At 38.1% G+C, this 24546-nt stretch overlaps 1 protein-coding gene across 1 annotated transcript in view; it reads left to right on the top strand.

Moving 5' to 3' along the window:
• GPC3 (glypican 3) overlaps nt 1-24546 on the top strand; it is a 426680-nt gene that overhangs the window by 93781 nt on the left and 308353 nt on the right. The window lies entirely within an intron of this gene.

The following is a 24546-nucleotide window of genomic DNA, read 5'->3' as shown; positions in this document are numbered from 1 at the left end:
AAGAATAACATTTTTCTGAGCAAATGAAATTCAGTAATGAAAGCTAAAATTGAATACAAATAAGGGAAGGGTGGGGTGCTGGGGTAAGAATAATGAGTACCTTAAAAGTAGACTTGATAGTATTCAGAACCTGAGTGTCTAATTCTAGAACATATCCCAATCTGCTTTTAATTTCCACCCCAATACAATTGCTTAAAGGATTTCTTTGGCTTAATTGCCTTCTTTTATGCTCTTGTCCTTCAGCTTAAGTTCCTTGTATTCTATAAAACTTAACTTTAAATTCCCCTACCTCATTCTGTGTCCTTTTAGTACATGTGCATTCAGTATATATTGCAAGTAAAATTCTATTTACCGGCAGGATGGCAAAAATGACCATGTTGTATTAGAATCTTATTTAAGTAAATGCCAACCACAAAGCCTACAGAGTTTTGATTTGGCCATGCTAAGCTGGGTACTGCAAATGCTCACAAAAATGAAGGTATAGGGAAGAGTGTACAAAAGGGGCTATTTTGCTGATTCCAGAGGAGTGGTGTTTTTGAGTGAATACCTCCTATAACCTGCTGTAATTGCATTGGAAAGCAATACAAAAGGAATCTATAAGTATTGAAAGGCCCAGAATAAAGGCAGAGTCAGAATAAAGTCATTCCTTAACCTTTTTGCATGTTTTTAAATTTGTTGAAAAGGTGATTAGGGAAAGGCTTTATATACACTTATAAGCATTCACACACACATAGAAATATATTTCTAAATTTAGACTAGAAGAGTATAAAGGCATTTGGGGCAAAGTTCAGAATCTATCTTTAAGTAAGTGATGGCTCAGTTTGAGACATTTTGCTGGACCTGGGAGGCCTGTTTGAGAAGAAGATGGATGTGACCTTAGGCCATCTGGGGAAGAGAACGTGGGATCAGCTGTGGGCCAATCTATTTGGAATTCTCTGATGCACTGGTAGTCACATTGGAAATTAGGTTCTCAGAGGATTGGATAGGCCTTTCTCCAGCATGCCGCCTACCTCTGAGCAGGACATTTTCCCATTTTGACCCCATCCTTTGCATCATTCCTTTCCTCTTTGCAGAACTTGTTCAAGGCCACACGACGAGTTAATGGCAAAGCCAGATTGTAAATTCCCTCTAGGCAAAGACTTGGTCTGCAACTTTTCTCATGCTTAGAGGCACAGTTGCGAGGGCCTCTTCAGGTTCACAGGAAAGGCTTGCTGACTGATACCACAAGGGCAATTCCTTATCAATTCAATTGGCAGCTAAGTCACAAAGAGCTGTAGAAAAGAGCTGGTGGTCATTTAAATGGAAATCAAGCTAAATTATTTGTCTTTCATTCTAGGAAAAAAAACAAGATGATACATCTAATCAGTTCTTTCTTAAGTAAACATCCATGGTCTGGTGTCTTTCAGAAGCAAAAATAGGCAAATCAAAGCAGGATCTAGGGTCTGTTTTGCTTGGTAACATCTAGAAACAATTTTAGTCAAGGTCCAGATTTAAACGGTTTTTACCCAGGTCAAGCTAGAGATTAGGAAAGGTGGTAGATGAAATCAACTCGGGGTCTGGCACCAGTTACAAAGGGAAGCAGGTCATTGGGTTGTGTTTATAGAGGAAAGAGAATGGATTGCAAGATTGTTATCATCACTGGAATCATTGTGGGGGAGGAGGAGACCCTCATTTGAAGCCCTGGCCCCCAGACTAAAGGAGCCCAGAGTGCTTTAGGGACTCACACATAATTGGCCATACATTCCACAGGAAGAAGCCCTGCCTCTGGCTACATCCCTCTGCCATGAAGAAACGGAAAGGGAGGAGGGATGGGGCGAGTGGGGGGAGGGATGGGGGAAGTAGGAGGAGGGATGGGGGAGTGGGGTGAGGGCCCTTCTGGCATTTTGCAAAGACCTTTCTAAAGCATGTCCAGATTTTCCAGTCTCATTTTCATACTTTATTTTGAAAACTGGCAGATCTTTAGATGCCTCAGCTAGCAACTTGAGGAAGAGTTTCTTTTTTACTAGGTTTATCAGGGAGCAGTGGCATATGGAGTTTATACAGTTCTGGTTTTTTGGAGCTGGGTGATCTCCTTGCTCTTTGTAGTAAATGTTTTGTGATGCTTTACAGTTTACAGCAAATACTGTCCTGAACCTAGAGGGAGAAAAAAGGAACTTAGTTCTCTACATTTTACCCTTTGAGGATCCAGGTAACAGAGTGACAAATAGAAAGTGCTGTTTCACTAGCCAGAAGTGTGGGGTGTAGTTCACCTTTGATGAAACACATGTGATGATCAACATGAAAACAAGCAGCTAAGTAGTTTTCATTAGTATCCAATTAGTAAGTGATTTGGTTGCTAAATGAGTTTGCTAATTCATTAACAATTAGGTAAATTAAATTTAATGGAAATGATTTAAATTTGAAAATAAAATGCAGCTTATATTAATTTTAACTTTATAGATTAGAATTAATTTGCTGCCCCCCCCCCAATCCCTTTCCTCCTCTCTTTTCAAATTGTACAAGAACACAGGCAATTAGAGCACGCAGGGTAGATTGTTTTTCTCATTTAAAGTATCTCTTCTCTCTGGAAATCGGTCTTCCAGTGGAGCATGTCTGTCTGCGACTCTAGATGAGTGTCAGCGACAAATGGTGCATGTGCACATAATGCTGATGGGAATTGTGGGTGTACAGTGAGAGCAGGAAAAGCCCTTTGCAATACTGTGAGGGATTCAGGAAGGTATTTTAGAATTTGGAGGGGCTTAAGGCTTGATTCCGCTGCTGATATTGAATTGCAGCATGACCAAATGATTAACAAACTTGCCTTTCTTGAAATCATCTCAGGGCAGAGAGGTTCTCAAATGTTTGCAAATTGGTTAATGACTTTAAAAACCATGTTACTTGCTGTAAACAAGTAACTTTGCTGGGTTTTCCTAAATAATTGGGTATGTTTAGAAGATAGTAATATAGACCAAGTCAAAATATAATGAGCTGAAAAGCCAGGGTCACTTTATTTATTTTTTTTTTTGGATAAATCTCAGAATTAACTTTGCAGTTCAGGATGATACTTTGAAGACTACTACCTCATCTTATTTTAAATAATTTCATTTTAGCATTACTGTCAGTGATTATAAAAGGTGCAACACATTCCTGTTGTTACACTTGGGTTATTTTTATTGTCTGACTTTTTTTCTGATCTTTGCATAGATCTCATTCAGAATTTCCTGGAATAACAACGAGTCTTTTACCATAGTGGATCACATTATATAATTTATCCTTGTTATCAACTAGATGATTGAATTAGCAAAGCTAAACAGTTAGGCAAGGCAGACATCATTGTGCAATGGTCTTTTCCTTTTTTAAAATCAGTATTCAAATGGGCAAGGTTGTTGTTGTAATCCATTCAGCGTGCATAGCCGAAAGCAATAAGATGCTGCCTGTAGGTCTTTGATCTTTACTATGGAACAGTGGGAGAGAATATGTGGCCCATTGTGTTGGTAACTTGCCATGGTAAGTTCGCATTTTTGAGAAAGTGGCTTTGGCCGTAAGGTAACATCAGTATTTTGCCCTCGACTCATATTAATAGGTTGTTGAAAGTTCAAGTGAATGTTGTTGAGGTTGAGTGAGTGAAAAATTATTTAATAGCATCTGTTAAGTATAACAGGAGATTGTTCACTGCTGGCTTCCATCAGGATATCTAATTTCTCCAGGAGGACCTGACCTGATTTTCTATCACATGAGGGTCAGATTACCATTTGCCTCAAAGTCAGCTACTGAGCTCATAAAAGTTGTGTTTATTTTCTCTTTCTTGGATGTATGGCCATAAACATTGGGATAGAAGCATCATTGGATTTTTGTCTTCCTTTTACAGTGCTTTCTCTTAGTGGACTTCTGTTTTCTCCCTTATGTTATATTCACTTTTAGGGTATTATATAGAAAAATCCTCTCAAAAGGAAATAGTTGATGTCTTTTGTCTTTTAAACAGTTTATGAGAAAAAGGAAGAGTCTATTAAGTGAAACAAGGAAGTGATACCTGATTCAAATACTAATAAGGATTCTAATAAGGATTTCATTGTAGTTTTTAAAAAAATAAATAATATATCTATGTCTATATAGATAGATCTATTAATTGGATTGTTGTTATTGTTTCCAATCATTGACTTTCTCGGTTAATCATTTGACTGTTAGACCTCTCAATATCACTAATTTTTGAATTTGCATTTAGATTATTACAGAGTTAGTCACTAAGTTGTTTGATTTTTGCATTTGGAGTATGTTAGGCATTGTCAAACACCCTAACTGTGCTCTGTAGAAGCCTGGATTCTGTATATAAAATGAAACTTTAAAAGCCAGAGATGGAAATTTGGGTAAATTTTCTTATCTCCCAGGATGGGGGAGGTGGTAGGGAAGCAAAGGACTTAATTAACCCTAGGCAAATAATTTACTAATATACTCTGGTTTCCTTAGTTTTTAAAATCTCTCCCTGGATGTACTCTGACCCTTTCTCTCTGAGGCTGATTTAGTCCAACAAAGCCATAGCAATCCAGCAAATGTATTTTAAAGTTCTGTCTTTTATTTTTTTTTCCCCTTTTTGTCTTTTTTCGTGACCGGCAACGGATCGCAACCCTCAGTGTCGCGCCCGTACCGGACCGGGACCGGCAACGGGATCGCAACCCTCGGTGTTGCGCCCGCACCTTGCTCAGCCAGTGAGCGGCCGGTCTGTACGTGGGATCCGAACTCTCGGCGGGAGCGCCGCCCGGCGCACTGTAGCAGTGCGCCACCGGGCCGGCCTCTAAAGTTCTGTCTTTTATACCTCTATTTTCTATATTTGTCTTATGTAATCTCATTTTCCTATCTTTTCCCAAGTAGACAATTGACTTGGATAGTTTTCCAGGATTGCTCTCTTCTCTATGAGTTTATAAATTCCTTTCTTTCTTTCTTTCTTTTTTTTTTCCTTTTTGTCTTTTTTACTGGCCAGTAACGGGATCGCAACCCTCGGTGTCGCGCCCGTACCGGGGACCGGCAACGGGATCGCAACCCTCAGTGTTGCGCCCACGCTGCGCTCAGCCAGTGAGCGGGAACCGGTCACCACATGGGATCCGAACCCTCCGCGGGAGCGCCACCACGCTCCCAAGCGGCGCACTCTCCAGTGTGCCACCGGGCCGGCCCATAAATTCCTTTCTTAAAAATGAGTTTATAAATTCTAAGTTTGTTTTATGGACTGGGAGCTTTGTGAATGATGAGTGATAGATAAATGTATTGCATCCTTATTCATCATACTTAACAGCAGTTTTTGACTTTACCATGTCTTCCTGGCTTTTCTTTTAGCCCTTCTTTGACTCTTAAAGCCACGTGGATATTTTAGCTGTGTATCTAATTGGGCAGAGTAGCAGCACATCCTTTCTTATAAAACCAAGATGTTGTGCAGCTAAAATAACTAAGGAGCTTGCAACAGACTCTGACCTATACTGTCAGTTACTGAAGTGTGTCTAAAAGAAGAAAACATCAGAAGCACATTTTAGCTGTGGAAAAGTCAATCAAGGATAACAGAATTGAATTTTCTTAGCAGTTCTTTTCAGAAATACCTTTTTTGTATTATTTCCACAGTTGAATCATTTAATTTTTGTCTATTGATGGTGAGGACTTGGACATTTCTAGTAATGATAATATGATCTTACTCTTATAATATTATCTTAGAATTTACAACTATACCTTTCCCAAAATATCTCACATAATTTTCAAAATGGGATTAGAGAAGAAATGTTACTTAAAATTCTTTTTTTCTGAATATAATTTCAATATATGTTTCTAAAAGAAAATTTGAAAATGCAAAAGAGTATATAAAAAAAATCATCCATAATTCTACCCAAAGATAAAAATGGTTTAATTGGGTAATATGTTGATGTATTTTTTTCCAGGCTTTTTTCTTTGTGGGTGTGTATCCGTATTGTAGTTTGCATTATATTATATGTACTGCTTTGAAACCCACTTTTCCCACTATGTATTGTGAACATTCTAGTTCATTAAATATTTTTGTAAAACCTTATTTTGTATGGCTGCATAGCCTCCATTGTATGGATATAGAGTAAATTATTTTGACTTAATCATCTATAAGATTGTTTCTGACTTTTGTAATTAGAGCTCATACTATAATTAACATTCTGGTACATAAATATTTGGGTGCATTTCTGGTTCTTTTTTTTTTCCGTTCCACTAGTCATTCAATGAACATTTTCCGTTCCACTAGTCATTCAATGAACATTTTTATTTATTTATTTATTTATTTATTATGAATATTCATGAGATACAAAGCTGATTGTCCCCCCCCCTCCTGCACATGATGTGGGGGCCAGGTTCATATTGGGGACATACCCATTACCAGAAATTGCTTTTGTACCCTTTGTCCCCTCCCAATTATCCCTCAACCTACCTCCCCCTCCCTCTCTCCCCTCCACTCCAATTTGTAGCCCTAGGAATGTTCCTTCCCTCTGTTGGATCACAGCACTATTGTGGTCTTTCTTTCTTGCCTTCCTTTGTCTCTTAGCTCCCACATATGAGTGAGCACATGTGGTATTTATCTGTGCTTTGCTTGTTTCAGTCAATATAAGTTTCTCCAGGTTCATCCATGTTGTTGCAAATGGGAGTGTTTCATTCTTTTTTATGGTAGAGTAGTATTCCATAGTGTATATATACCACAGTTTCCTTATCTAGTCATCTATTGATGGACATTTAGGTTGGTTCCATATCTTGGCTACTGTAAACAGAGCTGCAATAAACATGGGAGTGCAGGTATCTCTTCGACATGATGATTTCCATTCCTGTGGTTATATACCCAGAAGAGGGATTGCTGGATGATATGGAAGATCTATCTCAGAATAAATCCTTAGAATATCAGCATTACTGGGCCAAAAAACTTGTATAAATATGTAAATGTTCTTTGATGTGTTTCCAAATTGCACTTTGTTGTTTTTTTTTTTAGTGCCACCAGCAGTGTGTGAGTAGAGAACAGTTGGTATTATCCATCATTTACAGATTCAAAGCTCAGTTTTAGAGAGATTCAAGACTTGCCCAAAGTCACATGACAATATTACTTGCCTTTTAGTTTTCTGAGTTCTATATTCTTTCAACTCTACCACTATTGTAGTAAAACTTAGTGACAGATCTATAGCGATTTAGCTTTGCTATCCATGAAGGAAAACTTAATGCAACCATGGCCTTAAAATAAATTTACTTCGATTATTATTATTACAAACTCTGATTTGTGGAATTTGGTATGTATGATGAATCACTTCTCAAAGGCATTCTTTTAAGTTTTCAATATGTTTTCTGACATACACCTAAAATATCTACTATAAAGGTTATGTTTAACTGAGAAATAATAGCCTAAAGTGATTTTATTGTAGCTTTTTGGTTACCAAAAGCTGGTTTACAGTATTATTCTTTATTAAGTAATAGTCTTACAAGTTCAGCATCAAGACACTGAAAAGATTACTTCTGTCAGGATTAAATCTGCTCTCAAGCCATTATACATAACCTTTAACATCTACAAAATGAATTGAAACTTTTGTTGACTCATTTCTGGAAGAAGAAGGAAAAAAATAAAATTTTTGTGTCAAAACTCCAGAGTGAGATGGGATATCACAATTAAAGATGATTTCCTTAAATGAAACATAACCAAATCAAATGTGGGAAGTGAAACAAACATCCACCCCCAAATCCCCAACCAAAACCAAAACAATACTGGCCAAAAGGACAAACCGCATCAGTAGTCTTTATTTCTTCCCTATAGCACTTACTCAAAGGCACCATGGTCTTTGTCTGAGGATAGCCCATTCACAATTTCCAGGTCACCAGAGTGCCAGGTCTGGACTCTGCCGAAGACCTCATGCTCTTTGCCTTAGAGAATCAATGTGATAACATTGTTTTGCTCTGGATTCCCAGGTAGTTAGGACATAAATTGGAACTAAAACATTCAGGTTGTGAAAGACAAGAAAAAGCTTTATCTTATTTGAGGCTGTGTTTTCCTTTCACCTTACCTTGGGACTCCTCCCCCCTATACAGACCACACCCGCAAGTCTTTAATAGGTATCATTTCTTCTGGTGTTAGGACTGCATTGCTGGAAGCCTTCTTACTGTATACTGATGGGTCATTGGGAAAAAAAAATAGCCCTTCAAGTGTTAACAGGGTGTGTATTCTGTTTTAGACCCTTGCCTTTGTTATTTCAAATCATATTATCTTAATAAAATAGGAGTCTATGTGATTTGAATTTTGTTGTGTTTGGCAAAAAATTAAAGATGCCTAGGAATTATGATCATGTTACAGTAATTGCCTAAAATGTGTTAATGTTCCTCACTTCAATTGTGTTGATTGAACAACCTTTGGGGTAGATAGTAAATCTCAATGTCTTTAGTAATAAAGATCTAAATAGCCTAATAATCTTTGTGAATGTAGTAGTTCTTCAGTGTTTCAGGAAATGACAGTACTTTATCAAGGTGCTTATACTGAATTCAAGTAGTGATAATAGCATAGGTTCTTGTTGCTTAACTGTTTTCAGACAGCAGGAACTATATTTTGAATGAGCCTATCTGCTGAAGTTAGATCTCAGGAATGGTCATGTTAAGGTAAGCATCTTGAGACAAATATTGATTGATGGGTTTATTTAATCCACAAATATTTATTAAGGATCTACAAAGTGCCAAGCATTGTGCTAGGTACTGTGGGGGTGACTTATAAGATCTAGTTTCTACTCTCAAAGGAGTTTATAGTCTGGGTGGCAAAGAGGCCGTGCACATGCTATGACTTTTAGAGCTGATCCTGAATGACAGGAAGGCTATTGATAAAAGAATATGAGAGACTGGGACATCCATTGTACGTAGATTTAATAGCCTAAGCAAAGTCTTAGAGGCAGGAGAAATGACCTTGATGGGTGCCAAAAAACTATTTGGGCTGGAATAAAAGGTTTCTTAAAGGAAGTGGTATAGTGGAAGAGAAAGTTGAAAAGGCATGCAGGGGACAGAATACCCTCATTTCCATTTCCCAGCTGTTTTCTAAGGCAATATGCCTAGAACTCAATAAATATGAATACATTTTAAAACTTGTTTAACTTAAAGCAACACACAAAGAACAAAATCTCGAGTTAATCTGTACAACAGGTGGCATTGTAAAATAACCCTTCAGGGTGTCCTAATTTAAACAGTCCCCTCTTTAGTCTCTGTGTATATCATGTGGGCCACCCAATGAGGCCAGTTGGAAATAGACATTTGGATTGGAAAATTTTGCCAGAGTGGGTAAGATCTTTTTGGATCAAGCTGACCAGCTGTGTGATTTCAGACTCACTCCTCTCTAGTTAAATGATGTAGTATGTATTTCTGGATGTTTGGAAGTTAAAGTCATTGATCAAATGATCTCATGTATGAGCCCTTCATACGAGACACTCCACTAGCCAGGGACAGCCCAGAATCTGTCTTTGGCACATTATCTGTTTTTATGTTCTGTCTTGGCCACTTCCTTCATCTATTATGTTCTTTTAAAGGAAGAAAGACTCTAGAACTTTACCTTTCAAATCAATATTCTAAAATAAATTTCAAGATGTTTGAATCTAATGGCAGGGAACCAGAGGTATATGGGCGATTGCAAATGGCAGATGATGAATAACTCATTTATATGTGACCTGGAAAGTCTCTTTATACTTACATTTGACTATGGGTGAGTCTGTTTTTGAAATTCACTTTCAAACTAAATAATGAAGTCATACTGTAAAGGTCTGACTTGAGCTGCTGAGAGGCTGGCCTAATTTCCTGCAACCTGTTCCATGCTGGGTAGAGAATAAAAACATTGCTTGTTGTCCAACCTATTACTTACATAGCATCATCCTAAGTGCTACTGACATGTCTAACTGAAATATTTTATTCTGTGGCTTACAGCTATTTCCTCTTAGTTTGTACTCAATAAATATGGAAGAGACCATAGTCGGAGTACTTAAAAAGGAAAAGTAGAATAGTTGTGTGTAGGGAACTACAGCAAAAGAATATAAACATAAAATGGAAGAATTATGATTCAATGACATAAAAAATCTTTAAAAGATCACATGAAATAAAAGGATTGAAACAATACCAAGGTAACATCATATTTAATGCTCAAGAGATTATTGGTCAAACCAAGCAGAAAAGTTCACACAGAATGAGAAAAATAGTTTCTGTGAGATAAAGAAATGTGATAGTTTATGCATTCCCAAAATGCAGCTGCAAAAGATTTGGGGGTCTAATGGATAGAGAACATGGAATGAGAGAATTGTAAAATTATCCTTGAAAAAGCAAGTGAGAATAATCTTGTTCCTCAATTTAAAGCCTTAGAATTATAAGAAGGAAGATGTGATTTTGTTGACTTTTTGCTACAAATTAGATCCCAGGTAAACCTTGGGAGCTCTTGGGAGCTCTTCTTAGGTACCATAATTAGAACTGAATAATTTCTATGCTTTTCAAGAGTCTGCTCCTGAAGAGCAGGGTCTGGTTTGAAATTATTCCCTTTCAATAAACTAATGTGAATTTAAATCTTATGAATGTTTCTAATTCTCTTTTGGGGAAACTATGTATTTTTAACCATTAGCACCTCTTGTTTTGAGTAATGTAATGAGTTCCATATATTTAAATCAGTTGCTTTCCACACCACCACACATTTTAGTCTATCTTGAGCTTATCTTTGTTTACTTTCAGAAGTCTTCCCTTATCTCCACTCTGTTAGGATTTGGTGAATAAGTTCAGTTCACCTTGTCAATATCCATTATTATTTGACAAAGTGATTACATCTCTTTTCAGCCTTCCTCTCTTCAGACTGGAGTGCCTGAGGTCTGTAATCTGCCCTCATATAGCAGCTTCTCCGGGCCCCTGAAGATAGCAGCTAACTTTCTCAAGCATTATTCTGTCTCAGCTCTGGTGGGGTCAGAATAATACATTGTAACCCAGGAGGAAAAGCACCTTGCTTATACCCCCGAGTACCATTTTGTTCATTTTAATACTTTGTGTATGATTTACATTTCAGCAATATTCTTTGGGTTGGCGGCATCTTGGGGGGAGAATATACACATTGGTATTGGCATAGTACTGCCTGCACTTTTTGTTGGTTGGCCTGCCTGGGAGCTTTTGCAGAATCATCTGTAATATTTGTTCATTGGCAAAAGAATGCCAAAGAGTAGTGTTCATGCCTGGCACCGTTTTTTAATTCACTATTCTTGCATTTTACTTTTGTAGTTAGCTCCTGGGGTGGCAGCCTTCCAGGGCCCATTAACCCAAATTTAGAAGAGTATGTGGTAGAGGTTCTAGCCATCTGTTACCTGTACAATTCCTGCCAGTTAGATGACTTTCACTAGGGCTACTTTATAAGGGTATAAAAACTTCTTAGCAAATTCAGCTTTTTATTAGGTACTACACAGCTCCTATTTCAGGAAAAGAGTCTGTACCAGGAAATATAAGGGAAAGGAAAGATGTTTAAGCTCTCTCTTTGAGTGCCTTTTAAACATGTTAGCCATCTTGGCAGTTGGCACTAAATAAGGAAGGTCATCATTCAGAAGGGATGGCTTTAACATCTGTGGTTTGAGGATGCAAAGTGAGACAGAGTAGTAATAAATGCCCTAGCCCCAAGGCATTTAGGTCAGGCATGTTTCTTTTAGCATTGGTGGCACCAGGAGCCTCTTAAGCCCCTACAGAAAAATAGAACTGAAGGGAAAAAAAAAGGCTGACTTTGAAGCCAGCAGGCAAATGTTCAGTTGAAGTGGACAGGCACATTTAAGTTGTGAAAACTTAGAAGCAACATCTGTATCTTCCTTTCTTCCTCCTTTCCTCTCGTCTGTATTTGCCTCCATCTCCATCCCTTTCTAGGTCCCACCAGAAGCCCAAAGCAATTCAAGAGTGAGGAAAAGATGGTTAGGTGGAAGGAGAAATCATTCTAGTATTTTATTGGCTTTATCCCACATCCTTACTTCAGCACTATTTGTTGCATGAATAGTTTGAGCTCCAGAGAACCATGAGTTATACTTACAAAAACAGGAATGTGTCTTTAAATGTTAAGTGTTTTAGTGACATCAAGAAGCCCACAGAGGCAGTTAGGCAGGTAAGCATATAACTAACTTTGTTCTGCAAGAAACTACATTTGCATCCTTTAATATCCCCCTTGACATTTATATATTAAAGGAGAATGTCTGAACCTTAGAGGAAAAAATACATGAGATTTATGGGTACTTAAAACAGAAAATTGCACTTTTTCTTCCTGTCATGTTACTTAAACATCTCTGAGAAAAGTGTGGTATGATGTGCCTGGAGACATTTAGTGTAAAAGGTAACCTGCTATCTTCAAGTTACTTGGGTGCTAAACAGATTTGAAGCCAGTTTTAAGAACCATGCTTCTGTCTTATTTGGTATACTTGTTGATCCCTTTGGAAAGGACCAAATGTTTTGGCACCATTTTATTTTTCTGTGGTTTTCTTTCTTAGTATAGGGTAATACAATGATACTTATTGTGCACTGTGCAATTGGTCTACTCGAGGATGGTGTACTTCCACTAGATATCACCTAATCACTTCTTCCATCCTACTTTATATGTGGTAAAAAGTACATGATCTCTTGCCTGGTATTTTTTATTCAAGGCGTTTACATTTTTAAAGGGAAGTTATTTTGGGAATGCTGGTTTGTGGTGATGGTTGTTAATATCTTTTCGGCATCATCTGTAGGAAAAGGATGATATATTGAACAAAGATTTGTGGTTCACCTGCTATATGAGATACGTTAAGTAAAGCACTAGGCCCAATGCTTCTCACATAGGAGGTGAGAGATGAAGATCTTAATTAGGGTTGTAGCAGTGGAGATAGTGAAAAGCTGGAGATGGGTGTGAGAAACATTGAGGAAAAGAGAACTGATAGGACTTGGTGACTGGTTGGATGAGGATGAGCAATAGGAAGGAATGAAAAATTTTTGTTTTTTGGAGCTATTTGTAACTGGAAAGGACCATGGTGATGCCATGAATAAAATTAGAGAAATTGGTTGAAACAATACAGATGGTGGGGTGGTCACTACAGGAGGGAAGATGAAGAATTAGACTTTGGTCATGTTGAGTTCACAATGTGAGTGACCCACCTATGGGGAAATGTCCAAGAGAGAGTCAGAAATATGGACCTAGAGCTCTGGAGAGAGGTTGAGACTTATAGAGAAATCCAGGAATTATCCACTAAAATCATTAAAGTTGGAAAGTTTGCTGAAAAGAGTCTTTAGAAAAAAGATCCAGCAAAGGAATAGTCAGAGAATCAGAATGAACACCTAGAGAGTATGTTGGCATGGAAGGCAGAGAGACGAAAGAAGAAGCACTGTCAAATAATACAGAGAGGTAGAAAAGAATGGATGTTAGGGAAGTGGCCATGACATTTAGCAACTTGGAAGTCATTGGTGACATCTAAGAACCAAATTTCATTAGGGTGATGGACATGAAAGTCACATTGATTAGAGTTGAGGAAGTGAGAGTTGATTCCTCTTTTCACATATTCGGGAGTGGAGGAGAGGAGACTGGTAGCTGGAGACAGGAAGGAAGGAGAGGAGATAGGTGAAGAGAGAGAGAGAGGTAGGGCACTATGGAAAATCATGTCTATTGTCTTTAACTTTATTGGAGAAATATCATTTGTTAAGAATGAAGAGGACAGCATTGAGTTTGGGACGTGGAAAATTTGGGAAGAGTGGAAAGTGGGAAAGGTTGAGATTGGCTGTCCTGGGAAATGACAGCTAGGCAGCAAGATATAAATAAAAGGCTTGTTAAACATCAACCATGGCTCAGCTAAGGTTAAGCTACATAGTGAGTTTACGCCATCAAAGTGGCAAAATTACATGACTTTCTCCTCTAACACTCGGCAGTTACTGTAGAAAAAGTCATGAAATTAAGAATGGGAGCAGAGAGAGTAAATGATTTGGGAACTGGCAGATTGAAGATAGAGAAAAGTCACACAGTGAAGACTTTTAGGAGACTACCAAGAACATTGAATATTTGGAATAAGAAAAGTGATTACTTGACTCATACATTTTCTGACCATTTATTCTCTTTGCAGCAAATGAAATCAATTGTCCTTCCAAATGTGGCTGAAAAAAAGAGAATTCTCTCCACCCCCTAACTTATTGCTGTTAGGGTGATGATTGGTAAGTCATCACTGAAAACTCAGAGTTGAATTTCCATGTGCGAGAATTCATTGAAGCCATATGAAACATAAGGTGGTGATTTCTGTAGTTGCCCGTGACTCTTAGAACTGGGAAAAAAAAAAAAAAGTCACGCTCCTTTCCCCACCCCTCGATCAGGTTACTATTCTGTGCTTGTTATTAAAGCAGGCTGTGCCATGCAAGCTTGAAATATGTTTATGTTGCCATGGTTTGTGTCAATAGTCTTTCCCATCATGCTTACAGTTGCTTGTGTTCACTGAACCCAACAGGTGTGACTTAATGTAAACCCTCAAGAAAGATGCGTGAAACATCTGTTAGTGCTAGATTTTGTGTGCGCTTTGAGTGAAGTTACTTGTGACATTTCCTATTACTTCCTAGGGTTGATTTTGCAAGGCATTCCTTCCAAAATGTCTTAGTGCTTCCTAGGCACCATGCCTTTTTGTGAGTGACACAAGAAGATATTAAGTGTAGCCTGTATTTTCTGAAACGTAGAGTACTGTCATGTTTACTTCTAGATACACCCACTTTCCTACCATTACATTTCCTCTTCAAGTTCTAAGTGTGTGAAAGAATAGGATGGGAATAAGGACAAAGAAAGGTAGATAGTGCTAAAGATGGGAAGAAGACTTGAGCTCAGTGAAAGGAACTAGGAAAATCAGGCCTAACTTCATCTCCATTCCACTGAGTATCTATGATAGCTATTCCTAGAGGTTTCTTAACCACTACTCCATATGTGTTATTAAACCTTGTCTGTTCCCCTTTAGTTATTAGCTGTAAAATCCTTTACAAAACCTCAAAATGGTTCCTGGGTTTAAGTAGATACAGATGGAGAGGAGGGGAAACTATATAGCTGTGTTCTGCTTGGCAATGGCCCAAGAGAAAACAGGAGTCAAAGAATAAATGCTGTCAGCAGGGAAGCGGGGGAAGGCAGCCAACACCTACGCCCACTGCAAAGGAAGTGAGGGTCTGCTTGAGGAACTCTGGAAAGGGCCCTTTTCAGATGGCATCTTCTCATGAGGTCTTCTTTTCTTTCAGCTGGAACTCATCATCCCTTGCTCTGGACTTTACCTGTACCTCTTTAAAGGGGCCTATTATTTAGTATTTTGTGTTTGTTGTTATCTTGTATTTTAGCAGCTCTTTGTACTCTTCGTCCTGCAGCATCTGTTTCAGTGCCTTGACCATATCGACTGTTTATTCCACTTTGACTGAATGAACAAGTGAACGTAGGCTACAGTATGCCATTCTCCCCACTGATCCTGCAATTATGCTTTGTGCTCTACCATTGCAGTTACAGATTTTTGAGATGTAGGACCGCCCTCCAGGAGCTCCTTATCTATGTGAAAAGAATAGACACCAAAGACTGCTCTACCTGTAATTCCGTACACCCCGTTTGGTTCTGTGCTAGCTGGTGACTTGTTCATGTGTCTTTCTCATTTCCCCAGTTGCAATTTTACTTAATATTCTACTTTGCTCTGAAAACTGTTATCATTTCTCTTTTTATCACTTGTTTTCTTGGCCTGGTTACCCAATTATTCAATATCTGGTTCAGTGGAGACTCATTGCCAGACCTGACAAGGACAGTAACAAACTCCTTCCAGATAGCTACTCAGCCATTTCAGGCCACAAGTAAATTTTAGAGTAAATGATCTTATTCAAGCACTAAATGGTAGGCAGGAGCCTGAGAGAGAATGATTGGTTCTTTTCTCAGCAGGTTCATCTCCAGAGGGCCACTTCCATCTCTTACTTACCAATCCTATTATCCTATTCCCTTTTCTAGTCCTGGTGATTGACTAGGGAGGTTTGGGGGCCATAGATTGATCTCCAAAAAAAAAAAAAAAAAAAAAACACAGAAGTTCTTTGAAAATGACCTTAGTCTTTTTTGAAGAATAATGAAATAACAGGTTAGTTGGGATTTTTTTTTTTTTAATCAGGGGAAGTTCTATTTCCTGTACTTGCTGAGGATATTATGAATGAGTTAACACGTTATTGTAGGTTAAGATAATCTAGAAATGTATCTGGAAGATCTATTTCAATTACCTTCTGGGTGCTTTTAGTAAAAATAATAAATTTCAAAGAATTAAGAGAGTCATAAAAAGAAGTGTTATGAGGAGACTATGCCTCATTTTTCACCTTCAAAATTAAATATGCACTGTGGAATTATGCACTGCCAGGGTCACTGCATTGCTTGTGGGCATTAATAATTGCCATAGGTAACTGCTGAAGGAGGTGAAGGGGACCATTTCCCATAATACAGAGATTAAAGCATACAATTTACTGAAAATCCCCTAAATAAATAGTGACCCAATGCTCGATTGTGCACTAAAAGGGATGCTGCTTCATATTTACAATTTGCATATGGATACCCTGTTGAAACTTACATTTGCATATATAAGGTATTGATTTTGGTTAATGGAACATGAGGTCATTTCTCTTTAGTTTCTCTCAATTTAAGTATCATTTTCCTTCTCTCCTTATTGCTCACATAGATGAGAGCAGAATAATAGCTTCAGATGATTGTGTCTGGAAATACTACATATAGTGGTCTATTTTTATTTCAGTTTTTCATATTTGAATTGTCTGTATACTTTAGTAATCTCAGTAGCTGGCTACTGCTTAAAACTAGAAATTTGCATGACAAGTAATAGTTACTTTTCAGAGCTACTTAAGTAGATCTGCAATGCCCCCATACATCCCTGTAGCATTGTCTACTAAAACTAGTGAGGCCCAGTGTTCTTGGCCCATGTGAAGTGGCTTGGTTGAACTCCTTGGTATACAATACAGTGAATTGCCTGGCCCTCCTAATTGTGCTTGAGATTTAATGCCAAAATGGTTCTAGGGCTTAATTAGATGTGGGCTTCAGGATTTTGTAACTATGGGCTTAGTTGCTTACCAATTACCACATGTAGGAAAAGATGAAAAAGGCACTCTATTTTACTTGAAACAACAGAATCAACTGATTCACATCTGCCTATACATTTTAAAGTAAGCAAACTTTGTATAGATTTTTGTTGCAGCAACCAAAATCCAAACAGTTCCCCTTCTATCATTGCATTTCCCTGTGTGAATTGTCTTTTCTTCCCCCTCCTGTTTGATTCAATAAGAACATACACAGCTCATTAAAGAGTAGGTACCCCATGGAGAAGATTGCAGGATTGCTTGTGACTTTCCAATATGAAATCACAATATTTATACACATCTATTTTATAAAAAATTGCAAAAGTAATTTATTTGTTAAAATACCATTTGTAATAGTGTAATCTCTATTAAATTGTTTTGTTGCTTATATGTAAAAAAATAAGAATGACTTTTATTGTTTCCCAATACCAAAATCACACAGTGTGATAAGTTATCCCTTTTTAGAAGTTATGGTTGCCATGATAGGCTTGAGTTTTTAACTAATAGAGGGAGAAAACATTAATGTTAAAATATCTTTTTATTTTGTGTTGGATATAAATAAAAAGACATCCCACAGATAAATGTAATTGAATTTTATTGAAGGAAAAGAACTTGTAAATAAGGCAACAGCTGGACATGTTAAACAGAAAGCAATACCACACTTAAGTACTCGTGTTTAAGAGGAAGCATATAGTGCACACATTACATTTTCAATTCAGGAAGAACATGTACATCCCTTTTCCCACTGGCAAGTTGTAATCTGTGTAAAACACCAGGTATGTTTCCGTAAGCTATTTAAATGCAAGGGACATTCAGAATGAAAGAAGATCGAAAATTAACACTTGTCATTTTAGTTTCATTTCATTCACAGTTTGAGACTTGTGTTTCACACTCATATTCAAATGAGAAACTTTCTTGCTTTATGAATAAATGTTTTCAACAACAAAAACAGTCAAATCAAATGTTGGTAAATTGACACAGTTTCTCATAAATTTTCACCAAAACTTCAGAATTGTACTCCCAAGAAAAAAGATATTTTTAAATTGGGAAACACAGCCAATCTGTCAGTTACATTTGGGTTTAGGAGAGACTAATCTTCCAGAGATGTGAGCACTGGCTATTCACAGAAATTAGGGATGGGGCTGAACAGTGATGGGGCCAAGTGGAAAGGACAGGCGATGGGAGTTGCAGCTGTTTGTATCTACCCACCATTGTGGTATGCCAACAGCTGGAGAACAAATTAGCTATAAATTCCCAGGAGCTACTGTCGGTTAATGTGAGCCTTTCAGGAACACATACCAAAAAATAGCCTATGTTCCTAATTCTATTATGGGAAATTTTTTCAGAGTCAATCCCTGTGAAATGGGATCAGGAACGGTTTTAGTCAAAACCGTGAAGTGAGCACAATTTGGGTTTCATGCCCTTAACCTTCTCTTCATCTGTCATCCCTTCCCTTTTCCCCTTGTAAGGTACCCAGTATCCCATACCTTTAAAACACTGCCCCAACTGTTCTTATTCCTCTCCAGTTGCTCTTCTTCCCCACACCACCACCCTGCTGCATTCCTTCCAGAAAATATTCTGTGATTGAGGTTTTGAATCTGTTGCCTTACCTTCCTCTCCCTCTACTTAGTTAGCTGGGTATTCTTAGTCTTCCAGATACTGTCTTTGGGAAGAGAAAGGTGCCAGTAATCAAAAGAGGCTTAGTGTGTTCTCTCTGTTAGGTATGTTTTCATGTTAACTAGGAGCACGTGTGTGTGTGTGTGTGTGTGTGTGTGTGTGTGTGTGTGTGTGTTGACGCTGGTGGTGGTTGCACAGTACCCTTAATACAAAGGGATGAAACATACATGATAACATTTATTAGTTCTGTGGCCTTCTCAACACTCTTCAAATCCCATCACTTGGGTGTCCCCATCTTTGCCTGCTAAGGCTATCCTTGAATAGGTGTTCACATCCATTTATTTACGGCCTGACAGAAACACAATTTAAAAATGTTCCTGCTGCCCAGTGGAGCCAAGAAGAAACTTTCAAGATTATCAGAATGTTCATTCTTATTTAGAGAGATGACATCGTTCTTCAAAATTCTTCTGATACTATGCTTAAAGAAAGTATTTTTTTCCTTAGAGCATTGGTCAGAGTATTCTGACCCAGATTTATGGGCATTCTATTGACAAGGGGTTATCGCACAGATGTTTTATTTGCTGTTTCTAGAGGCTTATCAAAAATAATTGACTATCTGTCATTTTCTACATAAAACCAATTATTATTGACCCAGCTTTGCTTATTGTTTTCATTAATGTCTAATAAAGAATGAAAATGTTGTTGACCTTAGAATTGACATGAGAAAAACAGTGCTAAGTAGTAAATGGGTGTCTCGTGCTTTCCTAGTGCTGCTGAGTAGATCCAAAGTTCAATGCCAAGTGGTTGTGTGAGCAAAAGCATCTCCAGTATGCAAAAGCAAAACTACCCAAGCGATGATTTGGAGAAATGGAGGGTGCAGAAAGATAGTAGCCTGCTGCGTGAAATTGTGCAGGTTGTGCTCTGCACATTCACATCACAGTCCACATGAAAGGCACCCTCTAGAGTTGTGCAAGGCACAATCATATGTGGAAGCCTGGGAGGCAGTAGGATAACTTCTGTCTCTTCTGTGATTAATTTAGTCAGGATTTTTTTTCTTTAAAAGAAACAACAACAGCAGCAGCAAAAATAAAAAATAAAAAAAGAAACAGTCATGAGACAGCTGTACTTCATGACTTGGCAATTTATAAAGGTGAGGGTCGCCTGACTTACTTTTGTTTTACGGTCTATTGGTTGAATGTTAACCACATATTGATGCATCTTTGTGTTGGCATCTAGGAATGATTGTAGGAGGAGCCTGGTAAATAATTTTTTAGTATATACTGATTAGACAAGAAGACAGGTATAACATATTAAATAAGTATTCCCTCCTCCAAGGGTAGAGTGGAAAATAAAACTCCTCAATTACTGAGTGGCAAAAAAAAAAAAAAAATCCCCTTTTTCTAAAGTAACAAGAAAATAGCCAATAAAGAGGAAATACAAGCTCATATTCACATGAAAAACTAATTTATAAATTTGGTTGAAGGAGCTGAAAACTTCTTATATGAATTTGAGCTTTCCAGACCCTTCAGTTTTTTAAGCATCTCCAAATATATTTAGTATCATCTGTGATCCATCTATTTAAACTAGCACAGAAGATATAATCAAACTTCAGCTAATCAAACTTTGGGGTTGTTAATCTTGTGGAAATAAGAACCCAAAGTAGAAACTTTACATAGAAACTGGCCAGATTCTAGCTGTTAGGATTCAAATTCTGGATATGCCTAAGTCAGTTTCATTCTTGTGACTTAAATGAAGAGGTCCCAGCCTTTGCTCCTCTGTCTGTTTTTTGAGAGCTCAGTTGCCCCAAGTTATCTCAAGTTAAGTGTAACCAGACTAGATGCAGATTAGTCACTTACTGTGCTGACATTATAAATAAAATTTTAAGCTCGTCCAGGTTAAAATGAATATTCTAATCATTTTTTTAAAGATGATTTACCATGTGTGCTCGAATATGATGAAGCTTGGGATACTCAAGGTAGATTCCATAGAACCTTCTATAATTAACTTTGTAGTTAATAACAGATGTATTGTCAAACAGATTTGAGTTAGAATCCTGGTTGCACCCTTTCCTAGTTGGTTAACTTTAGAGTAGTCAATTCATCTCTCTTGGGCTTGTTTCTTCATTTTTAGAATGGAAATAATGGTAGAGCCCTCCTCACAGGAATGTTGTTAGGATTAAATCATACACTGCATTCAAAGCACATAGCACAAAGCCTGGCACCTAATAAGCACTCATTATCAAGATTTTTAACTGTCATAGTTTTTCATCGTTCTCTGAGTGCTGCTTAGTTGCCGGCCTCCCTCAATAGACTGTGAATACTTTGAGGAAAGGAATTTGTATGCCTGATTCTTCTTAGTATTCCCAGCACCTAGCTCAGTGACTGTTACAAAGTAGGCAAGCTGAGCCTTGGTTTTAAAATCTGGATAAAAGGGGAATAATAATGGTACTTACCCTCACAGGGTCGTTATGAGGATTATCATCCATATGGTATCCTATTTGCTAGGATACCATATGGATGAAACCGTTGGTAATTCGCATATACTAGGTATTCCATAAGTATTTACTTTCTTTCTTAATTCACAGAATTGCTGAGGATCCAGTGAGACAATTCTGATAGTGTTTTGCAGACTCAAAATCCTGACATAAATATATGTGATGGATTGGGAGGGTGTCTGTAAATCTCTCTCAAAATTTTCTCTTTGTCAGGAACCTGAAACCTGCACAGGCATGTGCTGTCTCTTCCCTCTCAAGTCCCAGACCTTGTTTGCTAAAGTGGTTTCACTGTCATCTGAAGTAGCTGGAACTTTCCCCTTCATCTCCACCCCCACAATCCCAAGCCAGGCCCCGGGGTCCCTGGCAGAGCAAAATTCCTCAACAATAGCTTTCTGTCACCCAGGAGCACACCTGGGCCTCCTGAGGGAATTCCCAGGGAGACACCGAGCCGGGAATTTCAGGCTGGAATTGCTGCTCTTCAGGAATCCCTCCCTCAGGCCCCGATAGCTCTGCCTTTGGAAATCCTCTTCAGGAAGTCTGTCCCGGGAGCACAGAGGCTCATATTTTTGGGAAGGTTCCTGGAAATGAAGTCTTGAATGGAAGATGAGGGCTTCTGAGTAGGGTTCCATGGTGAATAAGTTTGGGAAATGGTGGATCAAATAGTGCCTTAATTCACTGATGTGTGATTTTAATCACCAAGAGAGATATAGTTTATAGGGTTTCCTAAATTTGCCAGACCAAAAGACCCTTATTTTCCAAGGTGTATTTCATGGGACAAAATGTTACATGGAACACACTTTGCGAAATATTATTTCCCTCCAACCAAATGAGACTCATTCTGGTTTCCATCTTCCAAAATGATATCCTTTTCATTAAGATACTGACTGAAACCGTTAGTTTTTAGTCATTCAGGGATGAATCTCATCCCAATCCAAAGTGCAGTGAGAACTGACGATAGTGTCCAGTATAATCGGAGCAGTGATGGAGGTGGGGCAGGAGTGCACAGCAATTAGTCAGAAATTAATCTGGCCCTGGACTAATGCTAGGTGAGGTGGGGGTTGGGGGGCGGGAGAGAATTGATCAGGGTCCTGGAGCATGGTAGATGCCAGGCTGAGAGGGTGTGAGTGGGAACTTATACCCAGCCAGGGTACTGCTTGACAAACTTTTCTAATTAGTCCACCCAGAGAGAGTACCTTTTGCAACTGCTCCATCCTTTTGTTAGCTGGATGGCCCAGAGGGGGCGCCATTTAGCACCACAGGGGAGCCTTTTCCTAATATGCACATAGGTGTCCTCTGTGCTACCAGTGGCCCTAAGGGGAGTTACAGGAGATGGTGAGAAGGCAAGAGTGTCTATTTGGTATTAGATGGGATGCACAGAAGGAAGATTAATGATAGCTAGGAAGATTCTCCAGCACTCCCTCAGCAGACCCCTTTCCTGAATTGCCCATTGTTTCACTTATTAGACTCTGTACATATGGCCTGCTCTCTGTACCCAGATATCCATTCATCCTGATAACAATCTGATCTCCCATTTACCATACCATCTGAACATTGTCTGGCAGATTAAAACATCTCCCCAGCTCTGCTAACCCACTCTTCTGAGAAAACTAGCTTCCCCTCCCCCTTTATGTCCCTTTATCTATAAGTACTTTCTAAAACAAGGGCTGACAGCTTTATTGTTCAGAAATAATTGCCAAAAGGCTTAGTGGACTGTACTTGCCAGTAAAAGGTTATTTGGCAGCTTGGGATATGGGCTCCTCTGCTGTAGTGTGTCATTCCAATTATGTTGTCATATATTGAGCTCCTGGTTTATGCCTGATGCTGTTCTAGGTGGGGATATAGTGAACAGTGGAGGCAGGTCACTTGTACGGTGGTGCTTAGCAGTTCTCCATTTGTCGAGATGCTTTTATATCTATCATCTGGGCCTTTGAGATAATCCAGTCTGCTCATTTCATCCTAAAGGTGAGAAAATAGGTCCAGAAAGGGAATATGCCTTGCCTAAGCTCCCACTGTGAGCTGGGTTACTGGTGGGGCCAGGATGGAACCTGTTTTCCCTGGCTCTGAGGCCAGGACTCTTGAGCACATAGCTTTTGGGGCTGACCTCATAGGGTGAAAGAAGAGATTACATTCATATTTGAATGTTTTCTGACACGTGCAATTTATATGATAGCTGTACCTATCAGGAGCCAAAGAAGGATAACTTAAAAATAGTTCTATAAACTTCACATCCAAGTTAATTAAACAAACCTTATTGATTTAAGAAAAACTAGTTAATCAAATTCATGATTCATTCATAGTCATTTGAAGTTAATATGAAAATACTTGTAGTACAAGCAAGAGATGGAGGAAAAAGGAGCCAGAGAACAAGAACAGAGCAGAAGAAAGGGGATTTAGACAAAAGAAATGTTTATGTGTGTGGTGGAGAAGGGTAGAGATTTGGGAGTCATCTGTACAGAGATGATGGTTGAAGAAATGAGAATGGGCGAAATTGATGAGGGTAATCTAAACAACAAAATTACACAATAGATAATTAAAATATCCATTACTACTTGCTGTATGTATATCTTTCTTTCCTGAGTTCAAAGCACGTCACCAATGCTATCACACTCACCATCACAGGATCCCTTAGAAGCACGCAGTAATTATTGATTCCCTACAGCACACACAAGTTAAGTGACCTGCCCCAAACCATAATCAGTGGAGATAGAGCCTAAAAGTATTGCAAAGCTCTGTGGCAGTAGAACTGACTCATTTAAATAATATATGCTTGTTCACGTTAGTCTTTGCTGATTTATCTGACAGTCCAGTTTTTCTTAATCAAGTTTTAGTTTTTAGTTCTATGAAGTTAGTAGATGTTCACTGCAGAAAATTTTTAAAATATGGAAAACATAAAGAACATAAAACTTATACCATCATCCTACTATCTGAGGAAAATTGCTATTAACATCTTTTTCTATGCATTTTAACACCATTTTATTATTAGAAAGACAATATTATTGCAGAAAAAAATTTTAATTTATTTTTTAATTGTCACTTATTGATTGTACATATTTATGGGGTACAGAGTTATATTTCAATACATGTATACAAAATGTGATTTTCGAACCAGAGTAATTAGCATATTTATTGCAAAAATTTATCACTTCTTTGTGATGAGAACATTTGAGCTCCTCTCTTCTAGCCACTTGAGAGCATACAATAAATTACTGTTTACTATAGATGCCTAGCACTACTATACACTATTAGAACTTATTTTTCCTTTCTAGCTGTAATTTTGTATTCATTAACCAACACCGTCTTACTTCCCCTTCCGAGCCTCTAGTAACCAGAATTCTAATCTCTACTTCTGAAAACTCAACTTTTTTTTTTTTTTAGCT

This window comes from Galeopterus variegatus, unplaced genomic scaffold, assembly GCF_000696425.1.
Source record: "Galeopterus variegatus unplaced genomic scaffold, G_variegatus-3.0.2 Scaffold772, whole genome shotgun sequence".
In the NCBI taxonomy this organism is placed as follows: Eukaryota; Metazoa; Chordata; class Mammalia; order Dermoptera; family Cynocephalidae; genus Galeopterus; species Galeopterus variegatus.
The sequence above is the reverse complement of the archived record's forward strand: the minus strand, read 5'-3'. Positions and strand labels throughout refer to the sequence as shown.